Source organism: Diadema antillarum, unplaced genomic scaffold, assembly GCF_040938485.1.
Source record: "Diadema antillarum isolate AM-2024a unplaced genomic scaffold, OU_Dant_1.0 seq00000695_RagTag, whole genome shotgun sequence".
Classification (NCBI taxonomy): Eukaryota; Metazoa; Echinodermata; class Echinoidea; order Diadematoida; family Diadematidae; genus Diadema; species Diadema antillarum.
The window spans coordinates 136,386-154,078 of record NW_027271600.1 but is presented as its reverse complement, the minus strand read 5'-3'; the positions used below and the strand labels follow the sequence as shown (position 1 = coordinate 154,078).

General features: G+C 37.2%; 1 pseudogene; it reads left to right on the top strand.

The window, feature by feature from the left end:
* Positions 1–15,041, top strand: part of LOC139737535 (uncharacterized) — a 50,517-nt pseudogene extending 35,476 nt beyond the window's left edge.
* Positions 15,042–17,693: the final 2,652 nt, after the last annotated feature.

The window sequence follows — 17,693 nt, the reverse complement described above, 5'->3', positions numbered from 1 at the left end:
TATGTAATATGTTGTTTTTAGGCATTCAGTGATATTGCACAAAAAAAAATTAAACTACATCTTGTTGCTTGCAGTATCTTGTTTGAGTGAGAGCAAATATGGCTGTCAACTGATGTGCAAAGCAATTGATGTAGAATTTCAGTTCGGGCCATAAACTTATGTTGACATACAGGTGTCATTTTGTAAGAAATTACATGAGTTTAAAGGAAAAGAGGTAACCTTCCTCATTTGACTTATGTGAGGTTTACTGAAATATACATATTGCAGTGTCAAAAAAGCCTCCAATGAGTTGACATGCTGTAAGTCAATATTTTCCTGATGTTGTCTGTTACGAAGTTTACTCGTAAGTTGACATTATCAAACTGGTCAATCATCACCTTTGACAACTTGACTCATGATTCATGATTTCTTGGTCCCAATCCAGTGGGAAATTTCCAAATTTGGGACATGTCTTAATATTTTCTTGGACCTTTGTGTTACCAGTCCGTAAAAGCTCATTACAAACGCAGCATTCTCAAGTCAATATTCTTGTTTCTTTGGTTTTCACATTGAAACTGGAGCACACTTGTTCAATGAATTGGCGTGACCAATCAATACAAAAAGATCTCAATTTTTTTCTACCTGTGAAAACATGAATTTACTCTCTGAGACTTGAAGCTGAATTTGCCTTTTTGTCTATTCCAAAGGTCATATCATATTATAACTGTACGTGTTTTATCAACTGCAGTCATGTGACTCAAAACTTCATGTAAGCCCATGTAATGTGTGTCAGTCAGCATTTGTTGACTGGTTCATAAGCGTACAGATTTTCTTCAGTCCTGTGTATGCCGACTTACGTGAGTTTTTTTTTTTTTTGTACATGGTTTGTGTATTGCTGTGTGGTACATGTAGAAGATCACAGAATAGACAAGACTTGATTTTTTTATGAGCTGTTCCACATGATGAACACTTACTCTTCCTCTCATCAGATGCTTCACTGGTGTGTGAGCGAACTCTGAAGTATTTCCAAGGCATAGCTGCCAGAGCCTGGGTCGTCAGTTTCAAATGTGAGCGTTCTGTTGTATTTAATTTGTTTACTGTAAAAGTGGATATTTCCGCGCGACTAATTTTTCGCGCTTGGCCCGATAAGAAGAGTTTCGCGTGTTTTTAATTCCGCGGAATCAAGACATCATGCACAGGAACATATGGCAAGCAAAAATATTTGCGTGCTTTTATTTTCGCGCTAGTTTTTGGTTGTGCGAAATGTGCGAAAAGTACAACACCGCGAAGATTTCCACTTTTACAGTATTTTTTTCTTTTCTATCCTTTTCATGCCTTTGCCGTGAAGTGTCGTACGGAGGCATTATGTTTTCAGGTTGACCATCCTTCTGTCCATCTTTCCTTCCACCCTTCTGTCTTTCCATCAGTAATCACTTTTGTGAACAGTGTACCTCAAGCATCGTTTAGGGTATCGAAGTGAAACATGGTAAATGTATGTACGAGTGGACGTGTGAAACAAGTACATACTTATCCACATGCAATGTACATTTTTACCAAGTACTTATATACAATGAGAATGTATACATTATGCAATGCATACAATATGTCAGATAAACTTGTCTACAGGTTACCTGTCTATAATGGCCACTCTTCATCTCCCTTCCGTGGCTGTTATTGACAGATTTTACAGTATAGATATGCATAAATACTGTATATGCCAAATTTCTTGCTAGGCTTTTATTTTCGCAAATTTCGCGAGTCAGGTGCTATTTGCAAAATTAAAGACACACAAAAATAATGACTCTGATCCAGATATGAATGTGACGTACACATATACATTTCTCCATTTAGTACAGTACTCCACGATCCCGAATCTAACCACTTGTGAAATTGTCGTGAAGTCCCGATTCGTGAAAATTTAGACTCGCGGAATATAATATGGCATATACAGTATACTAGGTACAATGCATGCATTACTGCACACTGATTCTGTATAGAAATATTTGGATCTTGGGGGTTAAAGGTCACAAGAAAATGCTTAAATTTCACTATTTTTGTTCATATTTTGAAAATGGCTCAAACTATTGCCAATCATGTGAAACCATTCTCTTAAATCAGCAAAATGTTCTGTAGATCTATTTGGAGAGTAATGCTCTATAGCAGAGACATACCAGTCACCATAGCGACATTTCAATTTTTTTCTGTCATCACATGTCTGTCTGATTTTTGTTGTAGAAGTGTAGGTGGTTTCATTAACTTCTTTGCCAGTTTGTGTGCATTATTGTAGGTGTTTTTTTTTTCTTTGCATGTCATGTCATAGCAAGTTGTTACTTTTAAAACCTGGCAGAAGTGTTCATTATTGTATTTGTCATTCAACAGTGACTAGAAACTCTACTATTCCAGAGGATGATTTGTGTTTTGTGTATGATTTAAAATGATCATTTATAGTTTTTCTTTTAATGCCTGTTACAACTTGGTGCTCTATTACTTTTGTTAATATTTTACTTTTGTAGTATTGTGGCAGATACTGAAAGCACAAATATATTTCTGGAGAGATGAAATTTCATGTTAATTTTAATCTGATGGTATTTACAACATATACTCAATATTGCCCCTGAAGGAAAATTCTTTGTTTCTGGCAGCAAAGATTACCACCAGGGAAGTTTGAAGTGAGAGTCATTCTCCTAAAGTCCTGACATTATTAAAGTTTTTCATGATCTGTATGTTCTGAAGGGGTGTCAGACAGTCTGGAAGCTGAACAACCCCTGGCAGAGGAGAGCTATGAGGTCAGAGGTGATGTGGTGAATGGTCTTGATCATCAAGGACCAAGGCGTTCCAGGACGTGGGATGGGCCTGGTTTCCTAAGCAGATATGACCTCTGCTGTATTGGACCTTATTCTGGACTCAACAAGGGTACTTGTATTTTAATCCAAAGTTAGAAGTACACTAGCCCTAGTAGTTTTCCATTGATAGACTTATTTCATAATTACGGCATAGTTTTAACCATTGAAGTGAAGAATTCTACAGGCAAAATATCATAATGTGAAAGTATTGTGTTTTTTCATTTGCAATTTATAATAGAGACACATTAATGGGAGGGGGATGCCCCTTATTCTCTCATAATGCCCCCCCCCCATAAAGAAATATTTACAAATCTTCTTTTCTAGAAACAGAAGTGATAAAGCAAAGCTACAATACTATGAGTTAGTACATTGACGACTGTAGTTCCAAGTTTGTTCATTGAAGATCAAATGCTGAATAAGCGGTATTTATGTACTACGATGGAGGTCTGTTTTCACAAGATTTTATTGTAACAAGAGACTTCTTTCGGTCCCATCTATCTCATAACAGTGGCACTTGTATGATCATAGTTAGATGCACCATTTGCTGTTATCTCTTACAGTTTTCATTAATCAGCAGGGTTTTGTTTGTTTTGTTCCAAATTATATTCTCCTGTTTCTATTATATTGGAGCACCTGCAGTAGCATTCTAATAGTTGTGACCCAAGGTCAACATCCACATATTTATTTCACTATGCTCTTTTTCTTTTTTTTTACAGACCAACTGGTTGGCCTGTGTGAGATGTGCGGAGCATGTACGGTGCAGCACCCATCACTCTTTCCCTACACAAGTGGCAAGACGGCCTTTATTGTGGTAGAACCAAATCTTACTGACACACCAACAGACTACCAAGGTACCGTTTATTACTTTACATTGAAAGGGGGGGGGGGGGAGAGATCGATGACTTTGACTGTTAAGCAAAGTCACCTATTAATCACCTGGGATGCCTCCACTTCTCGCTGAATATCTGTATCTGTTTTTCGACCTTTATCTGTGTTTTTTGTTTTTATTAGAAATTGTCACTGACCGCTTTTCTACCATATGAAATTAAGCAAAGTGATTAATAGTGAAAATCAGGTTTTTATTAGTTTCATGACAGAGCACTGTTTTCCTTTGGAAATGTACACATAGTCACAAAATTGTGCCCGTTTAGGGGTGACATGCAGTTACAAAAATGGGAGTGGCTTTGTTAAAGTGCGCACAGACATGGCAAATTTGCTCTCAAAAATTGTGCAATACTGTAAAACATATTTTTGCGGCAGGAAGTTTTCGCAAATTGGAGCTGACGGGCTTTTTCGCGGCATGAAAATTTCGCAAGTTGCCTCTAATATTCATTGTGTATAGTGTAGACAAGAACTTTCGTGTGCATATAAATTTCACAAATCTCAGCTCTCGCAAAATTCGTGATATTAAAATGCACGCAAACATTCCTCATTTTACTGTACTTGAACAAAGAAAGTCGAGAAGCCTCATGACGAGGCCTTCTCGCAATACAAAATTATAGCACAAAACGTCGAGGGGAGTCAAATTCCGCCCCCCACCCCCTGGCCCTTCTAGGGTTACATCAAGTTGGGATGCATCTTGGTCTATTAAGATTAGCAGAACAATTATCTAAAAAGAAAATGCAAGTATGGTTTTCGATGAAGCACATTTATCTTTAACTTGACCTTTGACCTATCAGTATAATGTAAATACAATAATTGTATAATTAAATGTACAAATCTACCCTGTCCACCATCTCAGTATCTCATAACTAGTCGATCTTTAATAGTTTTTCATTCATTCAAATGATTTTATTTCCATATAAAGTAATACAAAGCAATGTACATAATGCTTAAATGAGTTCATAATATTATAGGAACTTTGGATCACAAAAGTTTCAACAACACATGAATACAATATTATGATAATATCAACTTTGGTTTTTAGATAAATAAACAAGTAAGCAATATGATCTTATTTTGTAACTCTATATAGAAAAGAGGAATTCACAAGAAAAGCATAGCTGAAGTTAAGTAATACCGGAAATGACACAATTTTAGGAAAGCATAGTGGCATTTGATATTTCATTGCCATCACATAGAAATGCTGAAATCTCATTTTTTAGCCAAATTCAGTGACCGTTCATCTTTGACCTTAGGGATTCTGCCCAAATCTAATCAGCAGATCTACACTGCATATATAACATATCTTGATTAATTACAAAAAAAAAATGATAATAATAATAATAAAATATTAATCAGTTTCACTTAGATTATAGTATTGATGTTAGACAAATGGACAGTGGGCAACCCCAAAACATGTAAATGCTGCTTCCCTGCCATTTCTTCATAGAGGAATATCCAATTATCTGGTACAAAGCAAACATTGGTACTGTAAAAGCTCAAAATCAAAAGCCACCAAAATTATTGAAGTAAATGTGCAGTTGCCAGATATTGGGTGAGTTTATTTATAGTGTCATTTGGTGAAATGGATTGAAATAAGTTTCAAAACATTTCCTTTGTTACCGGTCAATCCATGATGAGTGGTCATACCTGTATGGCACTTAATAGTGATAGCATGAGAAGCGGAGACATCCCAGTTCCCAGTTAACTGTGCTGCAGAGGGATTGCTCTAGTTTGATTCATACAATATACTTGTACCCTTGCACTGTTTCCTGTCATTTGTGTTTTCAGTTATCGTAATGCTTTGTTATGTAATCTCATTATTTGGTTATTTGGTCAGTGGTTAGGTTAAAGTGATAAAATTCTTAGATCTGATGCATGTACACATTATTTCCATACCTTGGGAGTATTGCATACACGTAAACTAGGTATACACATGCATTACGGCACAATGATTCTGTAGGGAAAGATTATATAGGACATGCAGTCAAAGGTCAGGTGAAAATTTTTGGTCTAATTTCCACTTGGTCTAATATCCAGTTCATCTAATGACCAGTTCGGCTAATACCACTTAGTCTAATTCTCAATTAGTCTAACACCACTTGGTCCGATTTCCACTTCGGCTAATTGCCACTACGTCTAATTTCCACTTCGTCTAATTTCCACATGGTCTAAAATTCACTTCGTCTACATGCCACTTGGTCTAATATTCATTTGGGCTACACCCATTTCGGCTATTACCACTTGGTCTACATATCACTTAGTCCAATTTCCATTTCGTCTAATTGTCATTTGGTCTAATTACCACTTAGTCTAATTACCACTTGGGCTAACCGTCACTCGGTCTAATTTCCATTTCGTCTTATTCTCACTTAGTCTAATGCCACTTGGTGTAAATAAGAAACGTAACCATGGATTTAAAAACGGAAGTGTTAACAACTGTTACATATTAAACAACTCTTTGATACACACACATGCGTGTGTTTTTATCTTACAGCCATCTTACAGCAACCTAATACACAACTGATCATTGCAGAGTTGAGCATGGGAGGGTGCAGGAGAGGGGTATCCCCCTCCCACACCTGGGACTTTTTCAAAAATCTGTCTATAAAACTTGTATTTCAGATCATCCAAAATGGTATATAAATGCGCTTTATAGATTGTTTTCGACGGAACCACAGGCGTAAATATACAGTGCGTCCCAATTAAAAGGAAACTGGAATTGTCAATTATTTTCCCAGTAAAATAGAACAATTCATGTCATATAATATACAGGGCTGCACACTAACCCATTTTTTCTGCCGGTCCAACCTGTCTCTGTCGGACCGGTAAATGCCCCGTTTTACCATTTTTTGCCAGTCCGAACAGAAAATTTACCGGTCAACAACAACAACCTAAAAAAACATTAGATGACTTGCAAACGTATATTCTTGTTTTTTTATGGACGTACCCCCCCCCCCACCATGTAAATTTTACAGATTAATTCTTTTTAAAAAACTTGCATTATTTATTGCACAAAAAAATTTGAAAAAAAGATAGGAAAAAATAGAATGTTTGTTAGTGAATTACAGTGTAAAATGATAATGAACAAAATCAGATTGTATCAAATGCAAGCGTTTGTGACTTTTTCTAAACATCGGCACACGAACTTGCTGCGTAACCTGCTCTTGGTGGTCAGTTGGATTGCGACGATTTAATGAATTATTTTAGCTGTGATATTTTCTGATGCACGCGCTACAAGGGGTGCTTTATTTTTCTCCCGATAATCTATTCGCATTTGTGCATGCGTTCTTGAAAGGTACACGACATGCAGGGCCGAATTCGCGATCCTTTTTGCGCCCATTTCCACCTCAAATATTAGCGGGATTGTGACGATTTCATAAATTACTTCGGCTGTAATATTTTCTGATGCAAGCACCAAAAGAGGTTGAAAATGTGTCCTTTATTTTTTTCCCCGACAAACTCTTCGAATTTCGTAAGTGCGTTCTTAAAAAGATGCACCACATGGCCGAATTCATGATACTTTTTTCGCCTATCCTACCTCAAATATCAGCGGGATTGTGACGATTTCATAAATTACTTTGGCTGTAATCTTTTATGATGCACGCGCCAAAAGGGGTTGAAAATGTGTCCTTTATTTTTTCCCATAAACTCTTCGAATTTCGTAAGTGCGTTCTTACAGATGTTCCACACAGCCGAATTCATGATACTTTTTGCGCCTATTTCTACCTGAAATATCAGCGGAATTGTGGCGATTTCATGTATTACTTCGGATGTAACTTTTTGTGATGCACGCACCGGCAAGAATGGTTGAAAATGCGTTCTTTATTTTTCTCCCCATAATCTCTTCGCATTCCGTACATGCGTTCTACGACACGGCCGAATTCACCATCATTTTTGCGCCTATTTCTACCTCAAATATCAGCGGGATTGCGATGATTTCATGAATAACTTCGGCAGTAATCTTTTATGATAAACGCGCCAAAATGGGTTGAAAATGTGTCCTTTATTTTTCCCGGATAAACTATTCGCATTTCGTAATGCGTTCTAAACAGATATACGACACGGCCAAAAATCATGATTCTTTTTGCGCCTATTGTTTCCTCAAACTTCAACGGGATTGCGATGATTTCATGAATTATTATTCGGCCGCAATCTTTATGATGCACGGGCCAAAAGGGGTTGAAAATATGTCCTTTATTTTTCTCCCAATAATCTCTTCGCATTTCGTACATGCGTATACGACACGGCCGAATTCACGATCCTTTTATTGCCTATTACTACGTTAAATATCAGACGAATTGTGGCAATTTCATGAATTACTTCAGATGTAATCTTTTGTGATGCACGCACCAGCTAGAATGGTTGAAAATGCGTTCTTTATTTTTCTCCCCATAATCTCTTCGCATTCCGTACATATGCGTTCTTGAAAGGTATACGACATGGCTGAATTCACGATCCTTTTTGCGCCTATTTCTACCTCAAATATCAGCGGGATTGCGATGAGTTCATGTATGACTTCGGATGCAATCTTTTATGATACACGCGCCAAAAGCGGTTGAAAATGTGTCCTTTATTTTTCCCCGATAAACTCTTCGCATTTTGTAAATACGTTGTTAAAAGATACACGACACGGCCAAAAATCATGATTCTTTTGCGCCTATCGTTTCCTCAAACTTCAACGGGATTGAGATGATTTTATGAATTATCACTCGGCTCTTTAATCTTTATGATGCACGGGCCAAAAGGGGTTGAAAATGTGTGCTGCATTTTTCACCCAATAATCACTTCGCATTGCGTACATGCCTGTATGTCACGGCCGAATTCACGGTCCTTTTAGAGCCTATTTCTACTTCAAATATCAGCGGGATTGCGATATGTCATTAATTATTTTGGCTGTAATCTTTTGTGATACATTCACCAGAAGGTTTGAAAATGCGTTCTTTATTTTTCTTCCGATAATTTTTTCGTATTTGGCATTTTCAAAATTATACATTGCATGCAGGGCCAAATTCGACATTCTTTTTGCGCCTATTATTGTTTACTCAAATTCCAACGGGATTGCAAAATTTTCATGAATTACTATTTGGCTGTAATTTATATGATGCAAGCGCCAAAAGGGGTGAAAATGTGTCCTTTATTTTTCTCCCGCTAATCTTTTCCCATTTCGTACATGTGTTCTTATCTACAAGGTATACGACACGGCCGAATTCACGATCCTTTTTGCGCCTATTTCTACCTCAAATATCAGCGGGATTGTGGCGATTTCATGAATTACTTCGGATGTAATTTTTTGTAATACACGCACCAGAAGGGTAAAAATGTCTTTTTTATTTTTCTCCCGATAATCTCGTCGCATTTGTGTATGCGTTTTTGATAACCAAGACGGCATGCAGGACTGAATTCAAGATCCTTTTTTTGCGCCTATTATTTCCTCAAATTTCAACGGGATTGAGTTGATTTCATGAATTGTTATTCGGCTGTAATCGTTTCTGATGCACTCACCAAAATGTGTCCTTTATTTTTTTTCTTTTTCTCCTCTATAATCTCTTCGCATTTCGTACATAATCTTTTGGAAGATACGACGAGGCCGGTCGAATTCATGATCCTTTTTGGGACGATTTCTACCTGAAATAATATATGTAAGCGGGACTGCCATGATTTCATGATTTTTTTTGTTCTCCCTAGTATTATCTCTTCACATTTTGTGCATGCGTTCTTAAAAAGTACACGGAAGGGCCGATTTCATGATCCTTTTTGCGCCTATCTTCGTTATGAGAACATTCTGAGCGAATGAAAATATTAATTTGTGAAATGACTGTGCAAAATGAAAATAAACGCAATCAGATCCATTTACTGTATCGCTGAATATCGAATGTGTTTTTACTTTTTCTAAAAACCGACACAAGTAAATTAGTTTTAACATAACTGCCACACTGCTGCGAAGCCGGGATCGGATCGATCTTGCGTTAAAAAATCATGAGTAAAAATTAATGACCTAGAAATGCGTGCGCTTCTTTCAATGCTTCTTGTCTGGCATGACCGCCGATCGCAAGCAAACGAGAAGCAGTTACACTGTACATGCTTTGCATCGTGTGCTTTGCATGTATTGCATTGCATAGCAGTGCGTGCGTGAGCAGCGCCAAATGCGCAAGCGAGCGCGAATGTAACTGGTCCACTGCATGCTATAGCTAGTGCTAAAAACTATGTTTACCAGTACTGTACAAATTGCACCGGTAGACATAAACGAAAACTTGCGTAAAACTTGTTGAACAGTGCGATATCTTGCATTCTGTTTCTCCCTGATCGGGGCTGCTCTTTTCCTTTCTACTGACCCCACCGATGCTTTTTTTTACTGGTCATGTCGGACTGGTAACTTGTGGATTTCCTGAAAAGTTACCGATCCGACAGTGACTTTTACCAGTCTTTGACCGTCGGACCGGCGCCAGTGTGCAGCCCTGTAATATATATCATCATAAAGTTTAAATCTTCCTCTTTTAATATGATGTGTATGCATTGACGAGCAAGGAGAGTTTAAAATTTGAATGTCAAAATCAAGTTGCACAGTATAAATGGTCATCAAAATTTGAAAGGATGCTGCAACGTTTGTTAACAAAGGGAGGGCTCATTAGCAATTCTTTCACCAAATTTCTCAATGAGAATGAATACGGTTTTTAGTACAAGCTTTTACTTGCGTGCCTGACCATGCAGCTAACAACATAGCAAAGAGTTTTCCTAGAGTAGTGGGAGCCATGAGGGGTAGAGCACAGATGTGCGTGGACAGGCATGGTAGACATATTGAGCGACGCTGGGGATAGAGTTACACGGTCCATGATTTATGAGTTGCTCTTGTAAAGGATGAAATAAAAAGAAATAAAACTTAGTTTCATCATGTGTTTGTGTGTCATTATTCGGTGTCACAATTAGGCATCACAATTCTGTAAGTTGTAAACAAAAGAAGACAGCAAGAGAGCCAGTTGAGATATGCAAGAGATTGAAAAGATTGAGGTCAGAATATCGCTGAAATGAAATAAGAAGGTTGAAAGGAATTTAAGATAACTTAGTTAAAGAATGTTAAGGATTGCATAGATATCGGGAATGGAAAATGGGGATGCATGGAGACTGTGAAAATATACAAACGAAAATATGCAAATATCCAGAAATGATTCATAAAGTGAAACAAAATGTATCACATTAAAAGCAAGGAGTGATCGAAAAGGGGGAATGAAAAGAAAAACCTGAATTAACAGAAACATGAAAACTGAAACAGAAACCCATTCTACTACTGCTATAGGCCTACTATAGATACTTAATTGTAATTGGATCGACAATCTACGTGTAGTTGTAGAAGTGACTGTTACAGTTGTACTGTAAAAGTGCAACATACCTGAACGGGGGTAGTGAAGCCGCTGCCGCTTGATTGTTATCCAACAAGTTGACGTGCTCATCCCTGTAAATGGATGGCATGGTAGCAAGTTCTGTTGCAGCTCTTTGGTTGATATTCGACTGCGCTCTCTCCACAGTCATGGTGTCCACATCAGGGAGGTGACTGTGATTCTAATTTTTTGTCACTGTTATGTGTGCAAAAGTCATGCATTTACAGTAATGTAGCTAAAACATACAATTTAAGCCAGAGCAAGGCTTGGCATTTTCTCTACAACTTTGCTGACTACATGTCCAGAAATGTATAAAAGTTACGTAGATTTGAAAAACAGAATGTTTTCTAAAGACATTACTGCATTGGTGTCTCAGAATAACAGAGGGTTTTCTCCATGGCATACAAAGAGTCGATTGATTTCATGACTAAACTATTATCAAAGTGAATGCTACACCAGGTTCTACTCGTTTTGTTCTAGAATGCTAAGATGTAGGAGTGAAACCATATTCTGCACATTCAAATTGATTTGGCCGTGGAGAAGTAAATCATGTAACCGAATTTATATTCTGATCATTTGAGATTGTTGCATGAGCCTGGCATTAATGCATCACAGTCCGCTCGTAGCTCCATTGTTGCAAGGTCTTGATAAGTGTACAACGTGGCAGCATTGCACTATTGTCATAACACATTGCCTTCAGCACAGTTTGACTGCAGAAAGCCATAGTGTAATTGCCTTGCAGGCCAAAAATGGAGATGGAGGGCAATTCTGCCATCCTTTGTGAATTTTTTTGTTTGTTGTTGAGATCACCATGGTCGCCATGATCACGTTTCTAATGAAATGGGTGTATCGTGCTCTCCGGTCTGACTGTTCTTTCTTACAAATACATGCAAAGGGTTCATGATATTAATTACCATGATTGTAAGAGTGACTGCAGTCATAGTTGACTGCGTTAATTTTTTATGACAATGGTGATCAGTGCTTGGCAGGAATCAATATTTAGAGGAATACATTGGTCTTCAAGTTGCACATGAAGCCCAGAAGCAAGGCCCAAAGAAAAAGCCCAAAGATCCAAGTGTATATTACCATCTTCTATGGCCTATTTCAGAGAGATTATTATTGCAATTATTGTAAGTTGTAGTATCTATCATTTTAGTGACTAAAGATGATCTGATTAAATCATAGCAAGGCTTGAAAACTAGAACACCTTATCACTAATCAAAGTCATATGGAGAAAAAGGAGACATCAGGCACACAAGTCGTACATGGTATCTTCCAAAGGTTTTTCCGAAGAGGTTTCATGTGGACAAGTCGTTAAGCAAGTCACTGGTTTACAATATTCAGCAGGGAGGTGACTCGACTCACTGGTCTCGGGCAGTAAAACAAGGGGGTGCATTTTGTTAGTCAGACACAGGCAAAACTGAGAAACGTATAAGGCAGTGGTCATCGTTGACAAGCGATTGCCTTGTTTTGGGATTATTTATGGGAGGCCTTATTTATGTACATTACAAATGTACATTGGCAGCCTAGGAAGACGAGTGAGCTTCAGGTGGCGTCCATTGACAAGCCACAAGAGAAAATTTGTGCCGCCATCTGGCTTAGAAATACTAGGAGTTTGTATCAGCCAGTAAGACACTCTGGTGAGCGGAGACTCACAAATTATCAGTAGAGAGTTTGCTGACATAATATTACATGATAAGGGAAACTGATTGTTTGAGGAGAAAATGAAACGAGCGGAGAGGGTAGGTGACCGAGAGAGAGAGAGAGGGGAAGAATGAGAGTGGGAAAGACAAACAGATAGGAGCGGAGATGGGGAGATTATGGAGGAGAGAGAAGCAGAGAAAAGTTGAGCTGCTACATCATAATGATTGCAGTTACTTCTGGGTTGACTGCAGCACGATATATATTATGCATGAGTACCACAATGTTTTGTTTTGTTAATTTCTTTTTGTTGCATTTATGTAATGTGTATCAGAATGTGCTTGAAGAAATATGCAGAAATTATCGCAATGGATATTCCTTGCTCTGAGTGCGAAAGATTATTGTAATTCTTCTTGATCTCTTGCATTTCTTTTACAGCAAAGCACATTTCCAGCTCCATTTTGTCTAACTAATCTTATCCTGGTATTTTTGTTTCTCCAGGTCTGTACAGGAGGTTGCGTGTCCCTGTCATATCCAGGGAGTGGATTCTTGACAGTATAGCACAGTACAAGACTCAGCCAATCCTTGATTACCTCTTATCTGGTGCAGAGCAGCCAATTACAGACCTCGAGTAATAGCAAATGATTCAAATTATGTGTGGGTACATAGTCAAAGGAAGCTGTGGTAATGTATCTAGAAAATTGCCTGAGTATAACTAAATTTTATAGTGATCAATTCAAATTGACAGTTTTATACCTCCTTACTGAAATATTGCGAGTTTTGTTAGTGGAATATCGTTTCATGTAAACTGGACTACACTTTCAAGAATTAATGAATGTCACAAACACCAGTAGGCTAGTACATACAGATAATGTAACATGAGTTATTAAGTTCTGCATTTTGAGTTTGATGTCTGACCATACACTTTCTCTGATATATTGAGCATGTCTCCTGTCAGGTGATGCAAAAGTGAGATTGATAACTGGGTTGAATTTACTGTAAATGTTTGAGAGCGAAAAAAGGGTTGCACTTCATCACACTACAGTGTATAAACATGCCCTGCAGGTACCGCCTAGGACAGATTCTTTGTTTATGTGGTACCAATAACCAGGTGCACCTCACCGAAGTTGATGCATTTTACTTCATTAACCATTTAAATTCTTAAATGTAGTGTAATATACCACATAAAGCATAGTACATCGTAGTCTATACTGTAAGGGTTTGTGCGGGCAGATCATCATTCATCAACACTGAGGTTTCCTATTTTGCACATGTTTACATTCATGACTTACATGCATGCATATCTATGGAAGGTTTTGCGAGCAACATGACAGGGTTTGGTGTTTGTTCATTCATTGATGTGTCAGTTTGGGTAGTGTTGTTCTTATACTAGGGAATTCAATCAATTGAAGTGTCCTTGACAATGAAACTGAAGTAAACTTGGAATCCATGAATAATTATGAACACCACAACTTATATTTGGGTGTCCTTGCATGTAGCTGTGGCTTGTCAATCTCTACTTCTTTCAAGAAATCTGCCCGTAGTCTTTGCTGTGATAGGAATGACTTGAGCCATCTCAAATAAATTGATGGTACAGTCCCACATGAAAGCCACTGTAAGGCACCTGGTATTGATGAGTTTATATTCCTTTTAATTGACGTTTCATGGCGTCAGTGCTGATGGGTAGAGGAAGAATGTGAACAGCTATATGCAGATTGGCAAACAAAGCAGTACATTGTGTAAATTTTAGGCCATTGTGCTTTTATGAGCCTTTATTGGGATCTATGTGTTGTGATTGACATTACATTGAATGAGCAATGTGTGATTAGTTGTGTTTGCTGCAGGTGTAAGAGCTAATATTCTGATCAATATTGCTGTCAAATTTTCTAAATTACTTTGATGAAATGAATTTGAACAATATAAGTTTAGAAGGGTTGATTGAAATCAGTTTTGAAACAGGATTCATGCTAGGGGAAAATTTTCTTTGAATGCCATGCTCTGTTTTGAATGACCCATTAGGTGTGAAGTATTTGTAGTCTTTGAATATCTGGAGACTAAGTTTTACCAAGGAGCTGTTTGTCTTGTGGAACTGATGAAAGCAACCTCAGTAACAAGAAAAACAGTACTAGGACATTGCGTAGTAAATCAACATCTCGTAGACTTGGGGGAGGGGGCACTGTGGACATTAAGTTATTAATGAGAGCGCAGATTTCTGAATACTTAACTAATAAATTCAGTCCATCTTGTCCACTATAAGTGTATTATACAGTATATATGCTGTCAACAAACATGTATGCACTTTATCACACAAATTGACTGATTTCATGAGCAGACTGGTACAGTATCGTTATATGTTTAGTTTTAGATGGTGTTATGTTTTATGTTTCCTTTTAAAATAGAAAGGCAAAATTCAGAGTAATGCATTCTTTCATAGATTTATAAACTTTGTGTATTTATTCTAAGAATGAATAGTAAACTGTATAAAGATATATCGTACCCTGGGTAGAAGGCCTCCAGTTTGAGTTTCAGCTGTACATAATATTTTATATCAAAACAACACTGTCAGGATTTAGCGATGACAATTCAGTTTGTTGAATATTTACGGTACTGTAAACTGTATGAACAGACAGGGTGGTCTACAAGGGGTTTGAGCATGTCGCTGCAGCATGCTCAAATTCTCGTGCAACATCCTCAAAAACCAGCGATATGCTATGCAACATCCTTGAAAATTGGTGGCATATGTTCATGATAATATGAATTCAAACATTTGAAAAACATGTACAAAACTGAAGAAACAATGACGTGCACTCCCCACACATACAATTCCCGAATGCATGTATTCTCACATTCAGAGCTTGCAACATGCTCATATTTCAAGTTGTGGAGCACCCTGAACATATAAAGTGAATAATATGGTTTTGGTTTGTGTGTTTACAGTGCACTCCCGTTATAACGAAATGCTTGGGACTGGCAGTTTTCTTTCGTTATAACGAAATTTCGTTATAACCGAATAAACACAATATATTACGAAAACAAGGAAACCATGCATATATCACAAACAATATATTATATTGTTTGTTGAATACTCGTGATACACTGGAAAACTATGTGTAATGGGATCTTACCTTTTTAATTTCATTGAATATTACATTTAAAAGAGAGCATAAAATTATAAAGTTGCTTGTATTGTCACACATGTATAGAAAAAGACGGTTAAGGATTCGGTTACAATTCGTCATGCCAAAGGTTCGTTTCTTACAAAATTTCGTTACTGCGAAGGCTCCTCCTTCCGAAGTTTCGCCATTCCCGGAATTCCGAAGGTTTGTTCATTTGAAGCTTCGCTGCTCTGAAGATTCGTTATTCCGAAAGTTTGTAATTTATATATTGTTCGTTTTCCGAAGGTTCGTTGATCAGAAAATGAAATGAGGTTTGTCATTCCGAAGGTTTGTAAATCTTCAAATGAGAAAGATTCGTTATTCTGAAGGTTCGTTGTTCCAGAGGATTTTAATTGGAAAATGAATTAAGGTTTGTTATTCCGAAGAAGGTTGTTAATCACAAAATAATGAGAAAGGTTAGTTTTTAGGAGGTTCGGTTACATTTTAAAGATGATTATAAGGTTTGCCATTCCTAAGTTGTGTTAGTGGAGTCACCTTTTTCACCTTTGGATTAACAAAACTTTTTTTAGAATGTTCCAATTAACGAACGTTTGGAATTCCTATCATTTTCAGATTAACAAACCGTCGTTATAAGAACCTTATTTCATTGTCAGATTAACGAACCTTATTAATAACGAACCTTATGGAATAATGCCAAACTGTTCGTAATGACAAACCCTATTTCATTTCCGAACCAACGGACATTTAGAACGCAAGTTCCCTCGAAAACTGTGCGTGACACATGGAGCAAACACACAGCGATTGAAGTGTTCGCCAATGCAGAGATGCTGGATATGCTTGTTCTGCTATGTATTTAGGAAAGTGATCCAAATTTTGCTATAACGAAGCACATTTCTTTTGTTTTCCTTTGTCGGTGGTGCTTGGAAAAGACTTTGTTATAACAAAAATTTTGCTATGATTGTGTTTGTTATAAGCGAATTTTTTACCATAGACTTTAATGGCAATAATTTTGGGACCAGAAGTTTTACTTCGTTATAACCAAATTTCGTTATAACCATGTTCGTTGTAACGGGAGTGCACTGTACATCTTTATGTTTTGGTAACATTCAAGTTACATCTTCATAATGGCTTTAGGGAAAGGGTTACATTTCTTGTAATCATAACTTTATGTATATCTGCCTTTTCCCGGTATCTTTGTCAAGAATATGTATGTAATGTTCCACTGATACATTTGTTGGTGTCTTGTCACTCCCACTTGCACATTGATTTACTTTTCAAGCATATGAGTTGCCTTTTCTTTTTCATTTAGCTGAGCCCTTCATACTTCACAGTCTACTTTGTTTTACCCGAGTACAGTTGGACTGACATTCTTGTAAGAAGTCTTAATAGTCAGCTGTTAGGGGAGTTCACAAGTACATGTATATCTTTGATATTTTATTGATTATTTTAATATGGACCACATGAATAACAACCGGATGAAGACTGTGACTACAATAAAACAATAAATCAAAGTTTATTGTCTTTGTGGGTTTTATGCAGTGTGACATTTTTTTAATAACACCAAATAACATTCAAATTCATGAAATTCTTCCGTCAAGATGTTTTTATTGCAACTGATTGACAAATTGCCCTACATCGATGTAAATAAGCACTGAATCAATCAGTATTTTAGTTTTAGCCATGATAAAAAAATCATGGCCATATGTATTCAAGCAGGATTCAAACCTTCAACCTCCTGATCTTCAGACAGGCGTCATCTCCACTAGACCACCGAGCTTCCGCCCAACAGCAAGTGTTGGTTCTAATCTCTACAGCATACAGTGTATTGCATAATTATTCAAATTCATGAAATTCTT